This window comes from Marmota flaviventris, chromosome 11 (assembly GCF_047511675.1).
Source record: "Marmota flaviventris isolate mMarFla1 chromosome 11, mMarFla1.hap1, whole genome shotgun sequence".
Lineage (NCBI taxonomy): Eukaryota > Metazoa > Chordata > Mammalia > Rodentia > Sciuridae > Marmota > Marmota flaviventris.
In genome coordinates, this window is record NC_092508.1 from 118,967,449 (window position 1) to 118,986,528 (window position 19,080).

At 39.8% G+C, this 19,080-nt stretch overlaps 1 pseudogene; it reads right to left on the reverse strand.

The window, feature by feature from the left end:
- Positions 1 to 3,728: 3,728 nt before the first annotated feature.
- Positions 3,729 to 14,619, reverse strand: LOC114083654 (transcription factor JunD-like; annotated as a pseudogene).
- Positions 14,620 to 19,080: the final 4,461 nt, after the last annotated feature.

Sequence of the window (19,080 nt, forward strand, 5' to 3'; positions counted from 1 at the left end):
CATGTAGATCTTTCATTTCTGAGCTATGGTAGTTACTAACACTATCCTACCAGAAAGAGATAATAGGGTCCATGAGTCATTTCTGTCCAGATCAAGTTCCATTATGCTCACAACAATATTTAGTAGAGTTAGGCATGACCAGGGCCAGTCAGGGCCTTCTTTTACATTTCTCAGCCAAGGTTAATAGAAAAGAGGTTCTCATTTTGGTTCCTAGAATGGGAAAGAGAAAATCCTGCATGATTGGCATCTACAGTTCATTTTTTTCACAGTTCTTAAACTACCTGCTTGTGGCTAAGCTGAACTGTACAGTAGCTGAAGAAATTATCTTCAAGCACAGATTGGTTCATAATGACAATGTATATCTGCTAAATATTCAATTTGATGAGGTCGAGAGAATCAGAAGATGGACTAGAATGGGAAGGGGTAATTGGAAGAAAAGCTGGCTTCCTCAGAAAGAAGGTGCTTTAACCTGTCTTCATTCCCAAATGAGAAAAAACATTAGTCAAATGTGTTCCTTCCTTTCTCTCTTCTCTACTTTCTTCCTTTCTCATTTTATTGGTTATTTCCTTCTTATCTCTCACTCTCCATCCCTTCTTTGATTTCTTTCTAAGAGAAGATGTCTCAGTTTACTCTTCATATTTACTTCTCACAAACTAGTCATTTGGAAAATAAAGCTCTATGGGAGCCATATACATTTTTATTAGGTATCGTTACTCTGAATTTTTTTTAGTTGAAAAACATGAAAAATATATTTTAAGAGTATACACACTCACATAAAACATTAGTGTTTTTTGTTTAATTTAATTTTTTATACAACAAATCATACATGTCCAGGGTCTAGTGAGAAGCCTTACATTGTTTTGCTAGGAATAGAACCAAAAACAAACAAACAAACAAAAATGACAACAGTAATAAAGTCCAAATTATTTTCTATTACATTACTGAATTTTCTGTAATAAGAGCAGTTTATAATAATTTAGAGAAAGTTATTTTATCTTTTCCTGAGAAGTATTCAAGCTTTCAAAGGAATTTTCACTGATTTTCTTCACCCAAATATGAAAGGATGATTTTGTTCACTGAAAACTTTAAAGAAAAAATGCATTTCAAAGACATTTTAAATTCATTCAATGAATAACAACAGACTTTGGATGTTCAGGTAAAGTAAGCATTTTCTATAGAATTTTTTTTTTATTTTATTTTAAAAGAAAAAGGTAATTGGATCATCAGAGTACAGCTTTGCTCCAAATATCTGTATCCACACATTGATGTCAGGATGGCCAAAGCTGGGGAAAAATGAAATTTTTCTTGAAGAAACTCAAAGCCCTGGCTACCTATTTCTTTGTATTCATGTGTCTTTCAGGCCCTGAGGGACTATTCTGGAAGAGGCAGCAGAGTTAATGAATATTGCAGCATTATTCAAAGTGTAGCCACTTATCTGAAAAGACTTTCTGTTATTACTGAGTTTATTCATGGGAAATAGTCATTTTTCTTCTTGGTCATAGATGTGTCAAAAACAGTTTAACAAGTTGAACTTGACAGTTTTTTTTCTACCACAGCCTGGTTTATTAGTTTCCCTTGAAATGAAGCATTTTATTGAATTTATTAAAAATATGTCTGTAAACTATTATGTTCTACTCTGTCCTCAGCAGCAAGAGAACTGATGATCTATTTGCTTAACTTTGTTTCTTTCTACAAAACATCTCTAGGCTTCACATTTGGGTTTCCAGCTAAATTCAGCATGATGTTTATGATAGGGCTCCTTTTATTTCCCTATTTCTTAACACTGTAATAGTATCTTATATTCTCCTACTGTACAAATACCTAAATATCTTAGTGAAGTAATTATCCCAATACACACAAACACACACACACACACATGAAAAATGTTGATTCCACCTTTCGTGGAACTTAGCTTTTAATTCAGAAGTATTTCATAATCTTCATCCTGCTCTCATGGGGGCTCTGTCACTTCCCTTGACTGATCCTCTTATGTTTCATTTATTTCAAAGGTTTTGACATTTATTTCAGGAGAATTATGTCAAGAGTATGAATGACATTACACTCCATTAGCAATAAATTGGATAATATTGGAGAGTTAGAGTGTTAAAATATTTTATCCCATCATTTCATACTTCCATGTAGAAACTCTGATAGAAATTATAGCTACTTTAAGTATTGTATGGATCAAAAACTTAAGATGTGGACTAAAAATTTTGAGTAAAATACCCAAATTGAAGTCATGGCTGTGTTATTTAATGAAGTTTTAACAAGTGACCACAAAACACTGGACACACACACACACACACACACACACACACACACACGTGTTTAAAGAAAGGAATCTTGGAGGTGTCAGTCCTCTTCTGGGGAAAACAAAAAATGTTTAAAAAATATTGTTATTGAGGACTAACATTTGTCAAAGCAGGCTAATGTTAAGGTAGGCATTTCTCCTCTAAAGCATGAAGTCTTGAGTGTACTACATTAATTCTCTCAAGGAAGCGTTTATCACAAGCCTAACAACTAAGAAAAAAAAAAAAAAACATTGTCAGAAGAATTCTCAGCCCAGTTCTACAAGAAGTTGAAAAAAGAATGAACACCAATTTGTCTAAAATTATTTTATGAAATAGAAAATAGCAAAACTTTCTAACCTCATTCTATGAAACTAATATCAACCTGATGCAAAAACCAGACAAAGACACATCAAGGAAAGAACATTTCAGGCCAGTATTCCTGATGAACAGAGATGTAATAATTCTCAATAAAATTATGGCAAACAACATACAAAATCATATTAAAAATATTGTACAACATGATCAGTGGGCTTTGTCCCAGGGATGCAGGGTTGGTTAAACACATGGAAATCAATAAACATTTTTTAAGTAAATAGATGTAAAGACAAGAATCAAAAAAATTATCTCAACAAATGCAGAAAAAGCATTTGACTAAATACATGGTCAAAACACTAGAAAACTATATATAATAGAAAAATATCTTAACACTACAAAAGCTGTTTATGGTAAACACAAGGGAAATCTTCTTCTTCTTCTTCTCCTCCTTTTTTTTTTTTTTTTTTTTTTTTTTTTTTTTTTTTGAGTAAGGAGATTTTACTGAAAACAGAACCAAAACCGGACAAAGGATTACAAACAGGAATGTGGACTCCTCACAAAACAAAAACAAAAACAAAGAACAAAAAGTGTCCGAAGTACAAAAGGGGGTAGCGAGAGTGAGAAAAAGGGTGATTTTTTTTCCTTCCCATTTCTTTTAAAAAAGCCAACACAAAGAAACACACGCACACACAACCCTTTGTTCCCGAGTAGAAACATAAATACGGAAGAATCTAAAACTCTGTTCTTCTTTCTTCCAAAGGCAAAAAAAAAAAAAAAAAAAAAAAAAAAAAAGTAAAAGAAAAGGCAGGCTGAAGGCTGCGCCGCACAGAGCCCCTTCCGCAGCAGTGTGTAGAAGGGGCGGCTAGGCCCTGGGTTTGTGTGACACCTGGCGGCAGCGCGGGGAACAGAGGCAGTACGAGGGGGTGTCATGCGCTCGCCCCCAACCTCCTAGAAGCAGGGGGTCCAGCTTGTCAAGTCCAAGGCGCCCTCTCCAAGTCCTGGGCACCCTCTTGGAGGGGGTCGCCAGGGCAGCACCATACCAACTCCTGGGAGCTCAATCCCCGCCCCCTGCAAGCCCGCCCCTCAAGAGGAGGCGGGCGAGGATGCGCCCTGTGCTTGGGCTCAGTACCAGGGCACCTAGTGCTGGGGTAGAAGCTGGCGGCTGCTGTTGACATGGCTGAGGACTTTCTGCTTGAGTTGCGCCACCTGCTTGGGCAGCAGGCTCCTGGAGGACGCCAGTTCCGTGTTCTGGCTCTTGAGCTCTTCACTTTCTCCTCCAGGTGAGAGATGCTCCATCTTGCCCTTGGGGCACTTGGAGGCTGCGATATTGTTGAGCAGCTGCTTGGGCTCAGCCTTTATGAGCTCCTGCATGTCCATGTTGATTGGCGACAGCAGGCTCTCTCCGAAGCTTGGCAAGGTGGGCACCATCTGTGGCTTTCCTTGAGCACAGCTAGGCACAGCGGCCCCAGTAAATCACTGGGTGGCAGCGGCTGTGAGAAGGGAACGGGCTAGGAGGAGAAGGCAACAGTGGCAGCATCCCCAGCACCCCCGGCGCCATCCTTGTAGTGGCTCAGGTTTAGGAAGACCGGTGCCAGCTGGGAGAGTGGCGCCGATGCCGTGCCAGAGGGTCCTCCTGCGAGGCTGCAGCAGCAGCTGGGCTGCACCCAGCCAAGCTGGTGCTGCTTGTTCAAATCCTCCAGGGCCTTGACAAAGTCCTCGGTGAACTCCTGCTTCTCCCTGGCCACCATCTTGGGTAGAAAAACTGCGTGCTCCTCAGCGTGGTTGTGACCAGCCCGTTGGTCTGGATGGTTGGTCAGCGTGGTTGGACCAGCCCCAGGTCGGGCTGGAGAGCAGGCTGTCGTGGTGACTGCTGGGGGTGCAGTCTGCGCAGGGGGGCCAGAGGTGGCGCCACCACCACTTGTTTGCTCAGGCTCACGTCAGCTGTCATTCTTCACCACTCTGCCTGGGACGCTGTTTGGGGCGCCCCAGGGACACGCAAAGTTGCTGCTGCTGCCACTGACGCCATTGCCCAGGCTGCTCAGCGCCTCATCACCTTAGAAGGGTGTTTCCAGCCTCTGCATCACCATTGCGCCCGGTGCGGGAGGACTGTCCATGGCCTCCCTGGGGGCTCGCTCCCCTCCCCTGCCCATTCAGCCCTGTGCCCACCCAGGCAGTGGCCGCTGCGCCTGGGCCTTCTGTGGCGGCTCCTCAGAAACATTATTCTTAAGGGAGAAAAAATTAAAGCATTTCCTCTAAAATTCAAAAAAAGGCAAAGGATGCCTTTTTTTTGCCACTTCAATTCAACATCATCCTTGAAGCTCTATTCAAAACCTGTTTCTATTCATTTATCTTTAATAAATAAATGAATAGATAAATGAATAGAAACATAGGAAATCAAACTATCACTATTTACAAATGACATGATTCTATATTTACAAAATCCAAAAAATTTCATTTGAAAATTTTCTTGTCTAATAAATTCAGCAAAATAGCCGAATATAAAATAAACACCGATAAACCAAATTAATTTCTATACTCAAGCAATGAATTCAGTGTAATAAAAATTAGGAAAACCACCCCATTAACAGTGGCCTCAAAAAAGAAAAAGAAAGAATAAAATAAAATACTTTTGAATCAATCTAAAAAAGAGGTAAAAATACCTCTACAATGAAAACCACAGAACACTAAAGATAGAAATTGAAGATCTCCCATGCTCTTGGTAGGAAGAATGATCATAGTCAAAACGGCAATACTAACAAAATACTTATACAGATTCAGTGCAATTCCTTTTAAAAGTCCAATGACACTCTTCATAAAACTAGAAAAAGCAATCGTGAAATTCATTGAAAAAATAGGAGAGCCCCAATAGTCATTCTCAACAAGCAATTCTCAACAAAATGATTGAATCAATAGACATCACAATACTAGACCTTAAACTATACTACAGAGAAATAATTAAAAAAAGAAAGAAAGAAAGAAAAAGGAAACCCAATATCAAAATACATATAGACCAATCCATACTAGACAAAGGTGACCAAAACATAAATTGGAGAAAAGATAGCCTCTTCTACAATTGGTGCTGGGAAAACTGGAAATCCGTATGTAGAATGATGAAATATCCTGCTATACAACACAAGCAGATGAAGTTGCTATTTTTTCAATCTAAAATAGAAAAAAAGAAAGAAGAGCATATGTTTGTGAGCAAAATATACAAAGAAAACACAAAAGAAACACTTTACAACATTGCTTTAGGAAATGGTCCTTTGGTTATGACATTAAAAGGACAGGGAAGAGAACCATAAGCAGACAAGTATAATTCCACTAAACCAAAAGCTTCTGCACAGCATAGTAAAGCATGAACAGGGAAAAGATTCAACTGTTGGAATGAGAGAAATTACTTACACATCACCTGAGAAGAGTATAAAGTCTGAAACACAAAATAATCTCTATGAAAAACCATTAAGTGAGCTGGGTACAGTGGGACATACCTTGAATACCAGTGGTTTGAGAAGCTGAGGTGGGAGGAACACAAGTAAAAAACCAGCCTCATCAAGTTAGCCAGGCCCTAAGCAACTGAATGAGACCATGTGTCTAAATTTATATATATATACACACACACATACAGAGAGAGAGAGAGAGAAGCATGTTGTTTGCAAAGAAATGTGGTTAGGGTGAAATGGGGTGCTACTCTTCAATGGATATAAAATTTTAATTGCATAAAATAAACAACTTCTAGATATTTGCAGCAAAATTCTGTACTTACACTTTACAATAGTATAATGTTCACTTATATGTTTTCAGAGTACATGTATCCTACTTAGTGTTCTTACTATTGTGCAAGGGAGGAAGGGAGGATACAAGGGACTGAGGGAGGGAAGGATGATGGAGAGAGAGGAGGAGGCAGAAGTCAGGGAAAGGAGGTCTAGCCCCATGATGCTCTTCCTACACAGTCAGGATAACTGCTCAAAGTGGACCTGTCCTTGATTGAATATTCTGCAGTTGTTATCATAATTTTATTGATTTTACCTTACTACTTATTTTTCATAAGTAAATTCCAAGAAGGCAGTGGACCACAGGTATAAACACAGCATATAAATGTAACCTGCAGGTATAGTGCATTTGACCACCTCATGAACACTGAGTTTTCATTCCCATTATCCCAAATTCCAGCAGGCAAGGAAATATGGTAGCTAAGAGAGATTTGAGTATAATGTGACCATGTCTTATTCACCAGTAAGTAAAAAAAGGGAGCATGATGAAACCTGGGGAGGCCACACCTTAATGTTCAACCAGAATTAGATTCAAATACAGAAAGAAGACAGCTTTGTCACTCAAAGTACTTCACTGTGTTAACCCACCTCTCCAGCTGAGAATATGAAGGGAAAGGAAAAGTAGGGTGATCCACAGTCATTTTTCTTCCAGTTCTTTCAAACTCATTAACAAACTAGCTGGAGAAATTGTTCACAGTTATCAAGTTGTATTAAAAACAATTGCACTGGTTCTGTGTAACATTCACTGCTTTGGTATTAATGAACACAACATGGATATGTAAGCTTTCCAATGTGACTTGCTCGTAAGTTTGCATATAGAATTGATATGGCATACACAAAGATGAATGTTAGAAGTCTTGATAAAAATTTAAAATTCTGTAATAATGACAATTAAAAGAAACACAAAATTTACCATGACATGTGAAGAGATCACAGAAGAAAGAAATAGATTTCTGTGGCATGATGTCAATTGTAGAGGTCACCTGATTTTATACAGGGAGTCAAAGTTTTCATTTTGCATTGGGCCTGACAAATTACACAAGTTTCCCTAAAAATACCAGTAAAAATGTGTATACTTCCCTGGAGAAAATGATGATTCTAGGATCTGGTAAGATAAATTAAAAAATGAACCTGAATATAGTAGGAGAAAAAGAAGGAAGAGTAAGAGGAGAGTCTCCCAAGATGGCCCACATGTGGATTCCTGACAAATGACATGAGAATTAAAGTAAAAGATCCTGAACGAGTGAAAGCTGGAAAAATATGAGCAATAAAATAAAAACCATTATCAGTAAATTATAAGTGAAAGCAACAAATGAATATATATTTACTGATAAAACATAATTGACTTTATTGATAATAAGTGATGGGAACAGACAAATATTTCATATAGAAGTGTTCAAAACAATGCAGGAGAATAGCATCCCCTCCTGCATGTGGAGTTTAGTATCCTTGTCTTTTATGGGTGGGCAGATTCAGTGGCTTGATTGCAACAAATAGTGAAGGAATAAGGAAAATATTACATTCCCAAAGGATGAAGCTGGCACAAACTACCTTGACAATGGATGGAATGTAGCACTTCAAATATTTCAGGGACCATCAGATAACCTCTTTATACTTTGAGAACAAGGCATTTCAAATGCATACTATTCCTTCCAAAATTATTTAATAAGTTGTCTTTATAGGTAACTAACAATAACCATTATCACAAGCAGGAAACAAAACAAAAGTATACTGTCTCCCTCAGTGTTGAGTGCCTACCTTTCAGTGATCAAATAGAATAATTAGTTTTAATTTATTTTTAATTAACAAATATTTATTGCACATGTTAATGGAATTGAACATAATATTTCCAAATGCAAGGAACACAGTTATCATATCTAATTATCTATCTTCTACTTTCATCCCTTGCCCTGTCCCAGCACCCTTCCTACTCTCCAGAAATTACTATGGGGCTTCTATATTACTTCTAAAAAATCAACTCTAGGGTGTAGGTGGCAAACATGGTAATAGAAAAAAAAAAAAAAAACTTCTGCAGCTACAAACATTAGCAGAAATAAACTCTTCCTACATCTCAGAGGCCATTAATGTTAACACCTGGCTGAGTCTCCCTTTATCTCATTGTACACAATCAGAAAAATGATCTCCAGCTATTGCCTTCACTATGCTGACATTAATTTTTCCATAAATCTTCCATTTGGCTTCCCACCAACTGAGGACAGGGGCTCCACTGAGATCATCAGAAACCACTATGGCACCAAATCACAAGGTCCCTCCTTGAACACCCTGTAGTTCACTTTTTAGTGGCTTTTAGAATAAAAGGTTCTGCCTTTCTTTTTAAAATCATCTCTTCCAGAAATCTATGTCATTACATTTCCCTGGTTTTCTATCTCCTTAACTTGATGCCCTCACTCTCTGTCTCCTTCATATAATTTTCTTCACCAATGCTAAATATAGGAGTGTCCCCAGCTCAGAGAAATGCTCCCTCTACTTCTATATCTTCACCCACACCTAGGGTCATGCTCAACCTCATTGCAGTATTTTGCACATTCCCCCGCCTTCCAGATATTCATTTTCTTCCCAGTCCTCTCCTCTCACATTCAAACATGTTCATGTGGAAATCAAGGAGAAATCACAAACATCAACACAAAAGCCTTCTTTGAGACTAGCCTCATGTGGTTTTTCTGCTCCATACAGGATTGGGTATCAGCAACTACCCTAGAGTGCTCAAGTCAAAAATTCATCAATTGTCCTTGATCTTTTCACCATTACACTCACATCAATCCATCCTCAAACCTGCTTATACTAAAGACAATATTATAAACATATATTGTGAAAGAGAGATACATGTATTCCAAATTATTGCTTTATAAGTATATAATTATATGTACATTAAATGTTTATAAAATATATAATTATAAATAAATAAATCAGTTTAACCCACTTTTATTCCTGTTACCAAGTCATGCCATCATGTCATATAATACATATTCTATTGATAATCATATCCATGGGGACAAGTTCTGCTAAGTGGCCACAAATCCTCCTCATATTGAGGGACTTAAAAGATGCTTTTGCCAAAAACCACTGAATATTTACTTAGGCCTAGAGATGCCCAATGGACAACTACAAGTGAGATAACACTTGGCATCTCTGAGATATATTTATTCTATTTAATGGCTTATAATTTCCACAGCATAGAAAAGAGAAAAAAATACCTGCAATATTAGTAAGAACACCTGAAACATCCCAGGAACAACAGGTGTAGAAAGAGGCCATGACTGAATTGAAACCCTTATTCCACTTCTGAATAAATTTTGAAAAAAAAAATATATATGTGTATACACACACACACACACACACACACTCGTATATACACACACATACACACACACATACATACACTGGATAGTTAGTGTACTACTCCCTTTCATAGCTGGATGATTAATTTCATACATACAATTAATGAATATTCGTATGAAAAAAATTTAAAAGCTGCTTATAAAACAAATACTGAAGGTCTTTCTAAAATGTTTCTTAACCAAGCCAGCCAATAAGTAGGCAGATACTTTGGTGGACGCAAGAAAAAAAAAGTCAAAAGTAGAGTTCTGATGCCGTCTAGTGTCTCATTAGGAGTTAGCATTTCTAACAATGGGAAAGTACCCACATTAAGAAGAACAGTAAGTACAAGTAGGGATGAGACAGGAATTCTTGAAACCTCCGAGAGGGGTGGGGAGATGCAACTGGAGAAGTAAGCAAGGGAGGGATCCTTAAGGAGGCCTTTATCTCACAGGTAGAAAAGGATTGGGACAGCTATGTGACATGGTCTCAGTACGTACACAGCAGACACTAAGAGAAGTCTCTGTGAACATGCCAGTAAAAATTTTGTTCCCCAAAATCAAAGTGTCTCAGGTGATATCCCCAGGACCTCTTCCAGAAACCCCATGGAACCCAATCAACCTGAAATATAAAAAAAGTGCACAGCATCCCATGAGAGGGAGGAACCAAGAAAGGCTGTGCTGTGGCATCTTCAGCCTCCCTCCATTGCCTCAGTGTGTAAGAGGGAAAACTGAGACCCCCAATGGAACAGACCCTGAGGTCACATTTCTATCTCAGAGCCCAAAGATCCTGCTTCCCCACTGGCTCCACAGTCTCCTGACAGAATTTCCAGATGCCTCACCTGACTCCAATTGCCTCCTGTGGATGCACCCACCATGCCCTCTGCTCCTGCACCACTGCACCTCCTGGTTCCTAGGCTGTGCTCACCTAAGGAGTGCTGGATGGGGTGTTGCCTCCCACATGCTTCCCCTGTCTCCTCCCCACCCACTGTTGGGTGGGCTCCACTCACTCAGCCTGACTCTGCCTCACCAGCTCTGCCCAACATTCAAGCCCCACTAGGTCCTCTCCACTTTATTTAAATGGGCTCCACCCAACATCTTGCCTCTTACCTGCTCTCTTATTCAGAGTCACCCCCACTCCATCCACTTGATCCTCTGCATTCTGTCCACGTGGCTCAGCCTCCACTGACATATTTAACACTCTTGGATTGCAGGTTTTTCCCTCCAGTTCTGGAATATTTGCAGTCTGGCTTGGCCCAATTCCACCAACATCCAATAACATAAAAAATGGCTCTGGTCTTCTTCATTAGCCATACTTTTCCATCAAGTTCACTCCTACGCCAGCCTCCCTGTGTCACCTGGCCTCTCTACTGCTCCTTGAAAACTCTATCTGAAATGAAAAAATGGGATCTTGCAGAGATGACCATGGTTGTGACATCACTGAGTCTAAGTGACAATTACCTTTGGGCTCTGGTCACCTTTGAACCACACATCTTTAATGTTTGACCTTGAACAAGTCTGCTAACCTAAGTTAGAGTATCTCCATTTACAAAATTCAGCTGATGATATACTTTATTTGCATAAACATGAACACGTTTTTAACACTATCTGTGTATTATGGATGCAGAGGCACTGGCAAGCAACTAGCAAGGTCCATGCCCTATATGTGAAAGAGCCCAGCCAGAATTTAAAAAGCATGTTTGCAAAAGATATGGCCTTCTGCTTTTCTTTAGCCCTGTGGCCTTAAGCACCTTCTCTTACCCTTTTAGCACAGGATGGGCACAGCTACTTGGCAAACAAGAGTCATCTGTGATCTCTTCTCCAGCCAGCTGGGGCATCTCAGATTGGGGGAGCATAAGTGTCTGACAATGGCCATCTTTCTCAAGGTTGAGTCTCAGAAGAAAAGCCTCTTTATAATGACTTATGTATAACTATTGTTTATTCTGACAGCCTGACTCAATGATGTAGAGATAGGGCAGCAGTTGGGGACTTGGGTTTCAAGCTGCAGAAACTGAACTGGGTGCTTTTAAAAAAAATGCTCTAGATGACATTGAGGAGGTCAAGGGAACCTGATGACAAAATTCCATAAAACCAGGAGCTGGGTTTTGCCAGATGATCTCAGTGCCCCAAACCCCTTTATAGTCTTTCCTGGAACCCACAGATATATGAGCACACTGGAAGCCTTTCTGCTGTTGCTTTGGTGCTGCTCAGATTCTTTGTCTTCAGAGAAGGGGTCTGGTTGGCTGGGTATAGGTATTGGCTGAGAGTATGAATTCTTCACATTAAAGTAGGTATTGAAGGATGAGTTGAAGTATGCTAAAGAACAAATGGAAGGACATTATAGGTAAGAACACCATTTGTGACCTCACAATGAAATTTGTGTCTTTTCAGAATCACACAACCACACCATGCCAGGTGCTTTTCTCATCATGTCATTCAATGTCCACAAACCTTTCAAAAATAGTGCCATATTTTGGGAAACTGTTTGCATTGTTCTACAACAATGCTAAAGGCTCCTATAAAGAATTCAAAATATACAGTAGAATACTGAAAAACTGGCCAAAGAGTGGGAATCTTGCCAAAACCCAGTGCCCCAAACACCAGAAATAACATTAGGTAGTATCATTTCTCAGGCCTTTTTAGTCACATAGATTGGAGGGTAAATAAAAATGCAAGGGTGGGTAGAAAGAATGAAAAGAATTTTATTAAAATGGGGTTAAATGTGGGCTGGGTTTGTGGCTCACTGGGAGAGTGCTTGCCTAGTGCACACGAGGTGCTGGGTTATATCATCAACACCACATAAAAATAAAAAAAATAAATTAAATAATGGTGAAAATTATAAAAAAGTTATTAAATATGAAAATAAACCATTTTCACTTGAATTTAAGGAAAAAAAATCAGTAGAAGAGAAATAGTTGCTAACATGACATATTTATTTTGTGACCAAAGTGCTTGTTTGATATAAGAATACACTAATATTGTGTTTAACAATGTGTCTCAAAAGTTAAAAAATAACATTAAAAAAATATGAAGATGAGGCTCAGTGGTATGTGCCCCTAGATTCAAACCCTTGTACAAAAAAAAAAAAAAAAAAGAAAGAAAAAAAATTGTAGTTCCTTTTTCTTATGTTACATATTGCAATTTTAGCACTCATTTTCACCTATAGTGGAGGCTGTGAAAAGTCAGTCTCTCACACATATGTCCATTTCCACACCTGACATTTTGCTGTCAGGCTATTGTTGTATGTCAAGGTCTATACTTTACCTGCCACCTCACTTTAATTGAAATTTTTTTTCAAATCCTAGGTTTCTCTGGAGGCAGTTTTCATCTTCAGTCCTTGGACCCTGGCTTCTTCCTTCTGTGTTCATTTAGATTCAAGTCTTTTTTGGAGAAGATCCACTTCAAAAAATGGGGACAGTAAGGCTTGCTTAAAATCACTTTCCCAATGGCCCATCAGTGCAGGAATTGAGATTGGGACCAGTGTTAGCCTGTTGTGGAACAGTTCTCAGGAGAGCCATGGGAGCCCTGAGATTTTGGACTTGAGTGTTGGCATCAAAAGAAAAGATACTCACTCTCTGAGAACATTCTGGGGCAGGTGAGAGATCCTGGAGATGACTCAGGCCTAACTCTGCCCGAAGGGCTCAGATTAGGTAATGTCAAGGTTTTGTCTTGTACTTTCTTTCCATCCCCAGAGACCTGAATAATAATTGGTGAAAAAGATGGCTGGTTCTCTTGGCATACATTACTCCTGTACCTGAGGACAATAAACAGAAAGTAAAAAAAAAAAAAAAAAAAAGAAAAGAAAAGAAAAGAAAAATCAATGCATCTCTCTTTTCACTACTAGAAAAATATACCCATAAAATACTGAAAAAGATTTCCTTTTACTTGAAAGTCAAAGTAGCCCAGAGGTTGGTATTATGGGCTGCTATGGCTATCCAGCTATGCCATCATGCCCCAGAACCCTTTCTGTTTTTCATTCTGCAATCTATTCAATACAGCAATCAGGGGAAAGGGAAGAAGGAAAAACAAAGATCTAGAGGCCCAGTTGCTTCCACTGATATCTCATTGGCCAGCACAGAATTATAGAGACCCCTACCTGCAAAGAATATTGGGGAATACAGTTTGTTTTTTACTTTAATTTGGGTTTGGTTCTGTTTTTGGTTGTGGGGACTAAACCTAGGATAGCTTAAGCACTGAACAACCAGCCCCAACCCTCTTTATAGTTTAGAGACAGAATCTCTCTAAGATTTTTAGGGCCTCACTACATTGCTGAAGCTGTCCTTAGACTTGGGAGCCCCCTGCCTCAGCCTCTATAGTCACTGGGATTATAGGCATGTGCCACCAGGCCTACCTGGCTTTTTTTTTTTTTTTTTTTACATGCTGGAGTTGGATCCTAGGAGGCCATCCTTACACGTGATTTGAGTTACCTCCCTGCCTGGGTGAGAGGTGCTTAAACACAGCCTGTGTTAAAAAGCCTTCCCCACGATTTCCTAGTCTGAGGGCTTGTCCGTGCTGAGCCGTGCCTTGCCACTGACCTGAAGACCCAATTTCCGGCCCTGAACTTGGGATGCTGCCCCCCTTATCCTTCATTGGATGGGATTTTCCCTTGAATTTTTTGTTCCCCAATAAAAGCTCACTCCCTGGCATGCTCTCCCTCTCTCCCTAGTCTCTTCTGTAAACCTCGCCAACACATTAGGTGGCTGGAGGCGGGAACTAGGAGAAGCCATCTTGGAGCTGTGCTAAAGGTAATGAGAGTCTCTTTAATTTAAAACTCACTAGCAATTTCTTATGCACCAAATCTTCTTTCATGAAGCTCACGCTGGTCACGTGGCAGAGGAACCCAGAGCCAATCACATGGGAAGCACTCTTTTTACTACTGAACTGAACTTTCAGCCCTAAGCCTGTCATTTTGAATTATTAGAAACCCATTTTATAAAATATAAGGTCCCAGTGAAATGAATTAGTGATACCTGTACCTGGACCTTAACAACCAGTTGTGCTCGGGTGGCTTAGTGCAGGCAAAGTGCGTAGTCACATGGTGGCATGAAAGAATGGGCATCAAGTGAGGAATGGGTCCTCATGGGCTGTTAAAGGAGAAATGCTGGATAGGTGGCCAGGCTGAGATATTATTCTTTTATATGTGTTAGGGTGGTCATCCCAGATACAGAAGGGGTACAGGATGAGTTCATTTGGATGGTTACACACTGAGATACATCTCCAGTTTTTAAAATATTTTTTCTTTGTTTGTTTATTTATATGTGGTTCTGAGAATCAAACCCAGTGCCTCACACATGCCATGCAATTCAATTGTGCTACCACTGAACAACAGGCCCAGCCTCATCCCTAGCACCTTTTATTTATTTATTTGATTTGGCCCCTCTGGGATTGAACTCTTGGATACTCCACCACTGAGCAATATCACCAGCCTCATTTTGTATTTTATTTAGAGTCTCACTAATTTTCTTAGTTCATCACCATTGTTGAGACTGACTATAAACTCTTGATCCTTCTGCCTCAGCCTCTTGAGCTACTGGGATTACAGGTGTGTGCCACTGTGTGTGGGTCCCCTTTTCTTTCTTGTTTTTTTTTTTTTTATTATTTTGATAAAGGGTAAAATTATTTCTCAGGAACTCACTAAGTTAATGAGGCTGGCTTTGAACTCTCAATACTCCTGCCTCAGCCTCCACATCTACTGGAATGAAAGGCCTGTGCCACTGAGCCAACTCTAATACAATTTTTAAAGTTATTTATTCCATGGTAACATAGATCTATTTAAACTTACAATCAAAAAACATGCATATAATATATTCACTTATTATAAATAAATTTTTAAGAATTAGCATATGCCATTTTTATAAAAATAGATGTCACAAAAATTACTCCCATTGACCAAATGTGACCTATAAAATCTTGAGACATGGATATTTGATTTATATATCTTTATTCTTTTTACAGATTTATTATTATAGACAAGTTCAAAACACTGAATGAGTGAATGCAAAGAATTATGCCAATTTCCAAAATTATTAATTGAGGATAATATTTTTTTCCTAGTAATGACATTTATTTTCCCACAAATACTGCATGTGGCATTTATGTGTTAAAGCTAAAAAGTTGATTACACAGAAACTGAAACAGAAATGCTTCCCAGATTTATGATAAGAATGAGAAAGAGATTGATTGTGTGTAAGGAGTGCCAAAATCAGTTAAGACCAGAAAGTAACTCTTAGGTTTTATGGCACAATAAGGTGATTACATTCTATAATAACTTCTTAAACAAATCAAAATAGCCAGAAATTTGCAGGTTTCAAACAAAGAATAATAATTTTAATTAGATGAAAATAACCCTGATCTGATAATTACACACTATATACACATGTTGAGTTACAATAATGGGTCTCATATCCAAGTACAAATAGTAGATTCCAGTTAAAAATTAAAATAAACAGAAATCAACTCTTTGATGTTTTAACCAAATATCTACATCACCTCAGATTTTAAAATGGTATCCTATGTTCATAAATGTTTTACTATTTTGTTTTTTCTTACCATCCTGTCTTTTATATCTAAAAGGTCTAAAGAGTCATGGAATGATTTAGCCTCATCCACATGGTTTTCTGATGACTGCTATTTTTTTTTCAAAACTTGTTTACACTTTATTTTCTTATTTTATTTTTTATATGGTGTTGAGGATTGAACACAGTTTCTCACATTTGCTAGGCAAACACTATACCACTGAGCCACAGTCTTAGCCCTGATGCCTGGTATTTAATAATATGTAGCTTGATGTCGCGACCCCTTGCCCGCAAGGAAGACGCAACTCCGAAATCTTCTCTCAGTAGTTTTATTCGGGCCCTTGATATTTATTATTCTTTCTTCTTCTCTCTCTTCCCGGATGCCCTCCCAGCCTTAATAAAGCATCCCAAGCCCCAATGCAAAGCTGCCGCGTGGAACTCTCTCACAGGGTGATGAAAAATCATGTGCCAACTCTCTCAGATAAGGAGTTGTTTGTCACATACCACAGCGGAGCCAGCGCCATCTCGTAATGGCGACCATAGTCTGCAGAAATGGCAGAAGCGGCTCACCACAGTTCCCCCTTTCTGTTTTATTAAAACAATACAGGCGAGAGTAGAGGTCCTATCCCACTGTGCAGAAGTGGCTGCATAGTATGGCTCAGTCCTAAGGAGGGCCCTTCCCCAGATCCGAGGCCATATCAGCCGACGCCTTTTTTCGTGGGGCGGGGCGTGGACGCGTCTAACCCGCATGCAATAGGACATGCTCTCCTTGAGGTCCACGTCAAGGATCACTCAAGTGCAGTGCCTTGCCTCACATCCTGTATCGTGACGATGGTGGACGAAGGGGGATAGCTGAGGCTGAACTGTGGCTGTATTAATGACAAACAAGTTGACAGCACCCTGAAAGAAAGGCACGGACTTTAAAGCGATAGTAAAGCACTAGTGTGGAAACCCATCTGCGTGCAATGGCAGCAAGACCAGCAGAGTGCAAGGGCTTTCCAACACTAAGAGAATAACAAGGAAAGTCATGTCGATCCCAGTGCAATGTTATAATAACTTGGGGTGCAACGACCATGACAAAGGTTTACTGTTTAAGATGCGCAAGCCAGACTTGAGGTGAGTTGCCATTTTCTAAAGCTGCAAGAGCTTGTATGATCATAGCCTTTTCTTGTGCATGGCGAGTTTTAAGGCGACAGAGAAACCACAAACAAAGTATAACACTGAAGCAACACATTGCACCAAAAATGCCTACTCCCACCCACTCTTTGAAGAAGGAAAAAGCAGAAGATATCCAATCGGTGAATTGACCCAAAGTCACTGGTTCAACACGGGTACTATTCAAAACAGCAATCTGAGTTAGTTGAGACTGGATCATGTCTTCCGCTGCCAAGGACCAGGTTCCGGATAGATATTCCCCGATGATGCGGGAGGCATTTCTGGAATCATTAAATCTGACAGAGGTTATACATAAATGCGCACGTTGGTCAACACAACCCAAAAGCACTAAGTCAGCCAATTCTTCTACCTGAGCTTGGAGTAAATCTATCCTTTGGTTGGCAGCTAAAATCCCTGACAAAATATGTTGATTAATTGAATTTTGGGATTCAAGTATAGTGGAAGTTTGTTGAACAACTTGATTAATAGTGGCAGCAGTTTGTACTTGACTGGCCATGGCTACTCCAGCTGTAACTGCTGCAGCAGCAGACACTGCCACAGCTGTCACTATAGCTGCCGTAATTCCAAAATCTCTACGGACTCTAAGTAGTTCAACAATGGGGAATTTATCTGGGTCCGCAGTGACTGGGATTGGGACAAAGGTTGGAATTTTCATAACCACTGCTACAGTCCAAGAACCATTCCAACACTCAGATAAGAGACAGGTAACACTAGAACAATCCAGCATCCCCGACGAGGTATTGTTAGCCAAAAGGAGCAAGAACGGGGATTGGACACAGACCATTGCAGGAGGCAATGTAGCATTATGTAGCAAAGAGTTGAGCGAAACAGATGTGAGCCTATTACCTCGTTCACTTTTCCTAACAGTGCCAGAAACATTAGCCAGCCAGGTTTTGGCTCCTAGCAATTGAGCCAATGCAGAAATATCAGCTGAAGCCCCCTTCTCATTGGAAATCAGCCATTGAAACCAGGACCAACCTACTCCTGTAGAGGAGTTGGCACTATGGTTAAAATTATAAACATACCTCTTAAGAGAGGGGGAAAAGGAGAAACCCTTAGTAACTTGAAGTTTCTCCCAAGAATGATCCTGACAAGGCGTAAATGTTGGAGGGAAACCAAGATTAGGGGTACAGTAAGGAGAGGCCTTGAAATGAGTGGCATTGTAAGTACTATTAGAAGAAGGAGGCACTGGGATTAGTACCTTGGAGATCATAGCCAAGGTAGTTATGTTTAAAGCAGAGCTATTTACAGGGGTCCCTGAACCTGATTGCTTCCCCGAAACTACTTGGCTCAGTACAGCATTAATAATACTCCCTGAGACCTGCTTGGACCGCAATGGGTCCTCCCAGTTAGTCAGATTTTTGGTCTTAAGGCTAATGCAATTAACGTTTCCAAGGCTGAAACAAAAAACTCCTGTGAGATTAACCTGAGATCGATTAAAAAGGCTTTCCACGTCCCCTCTAGGAGAGGCACAGGGAGCAGACATCTCACATGAGGTAGAGAAAAGAGTGGGGAGGACAGTAGAACTACCATGAACCGGCATCGGCATTGGCCAAGCCCGTGCCACTGCCCACCACTGCATTGGTGTCGTCTGTGCCATCGGCACCAGCACCAGAACCAGAGCACGTAGCAGAGTGAAGATCCTCATCACAGGGTTGCTGTGGTATCTCTTGTTGCT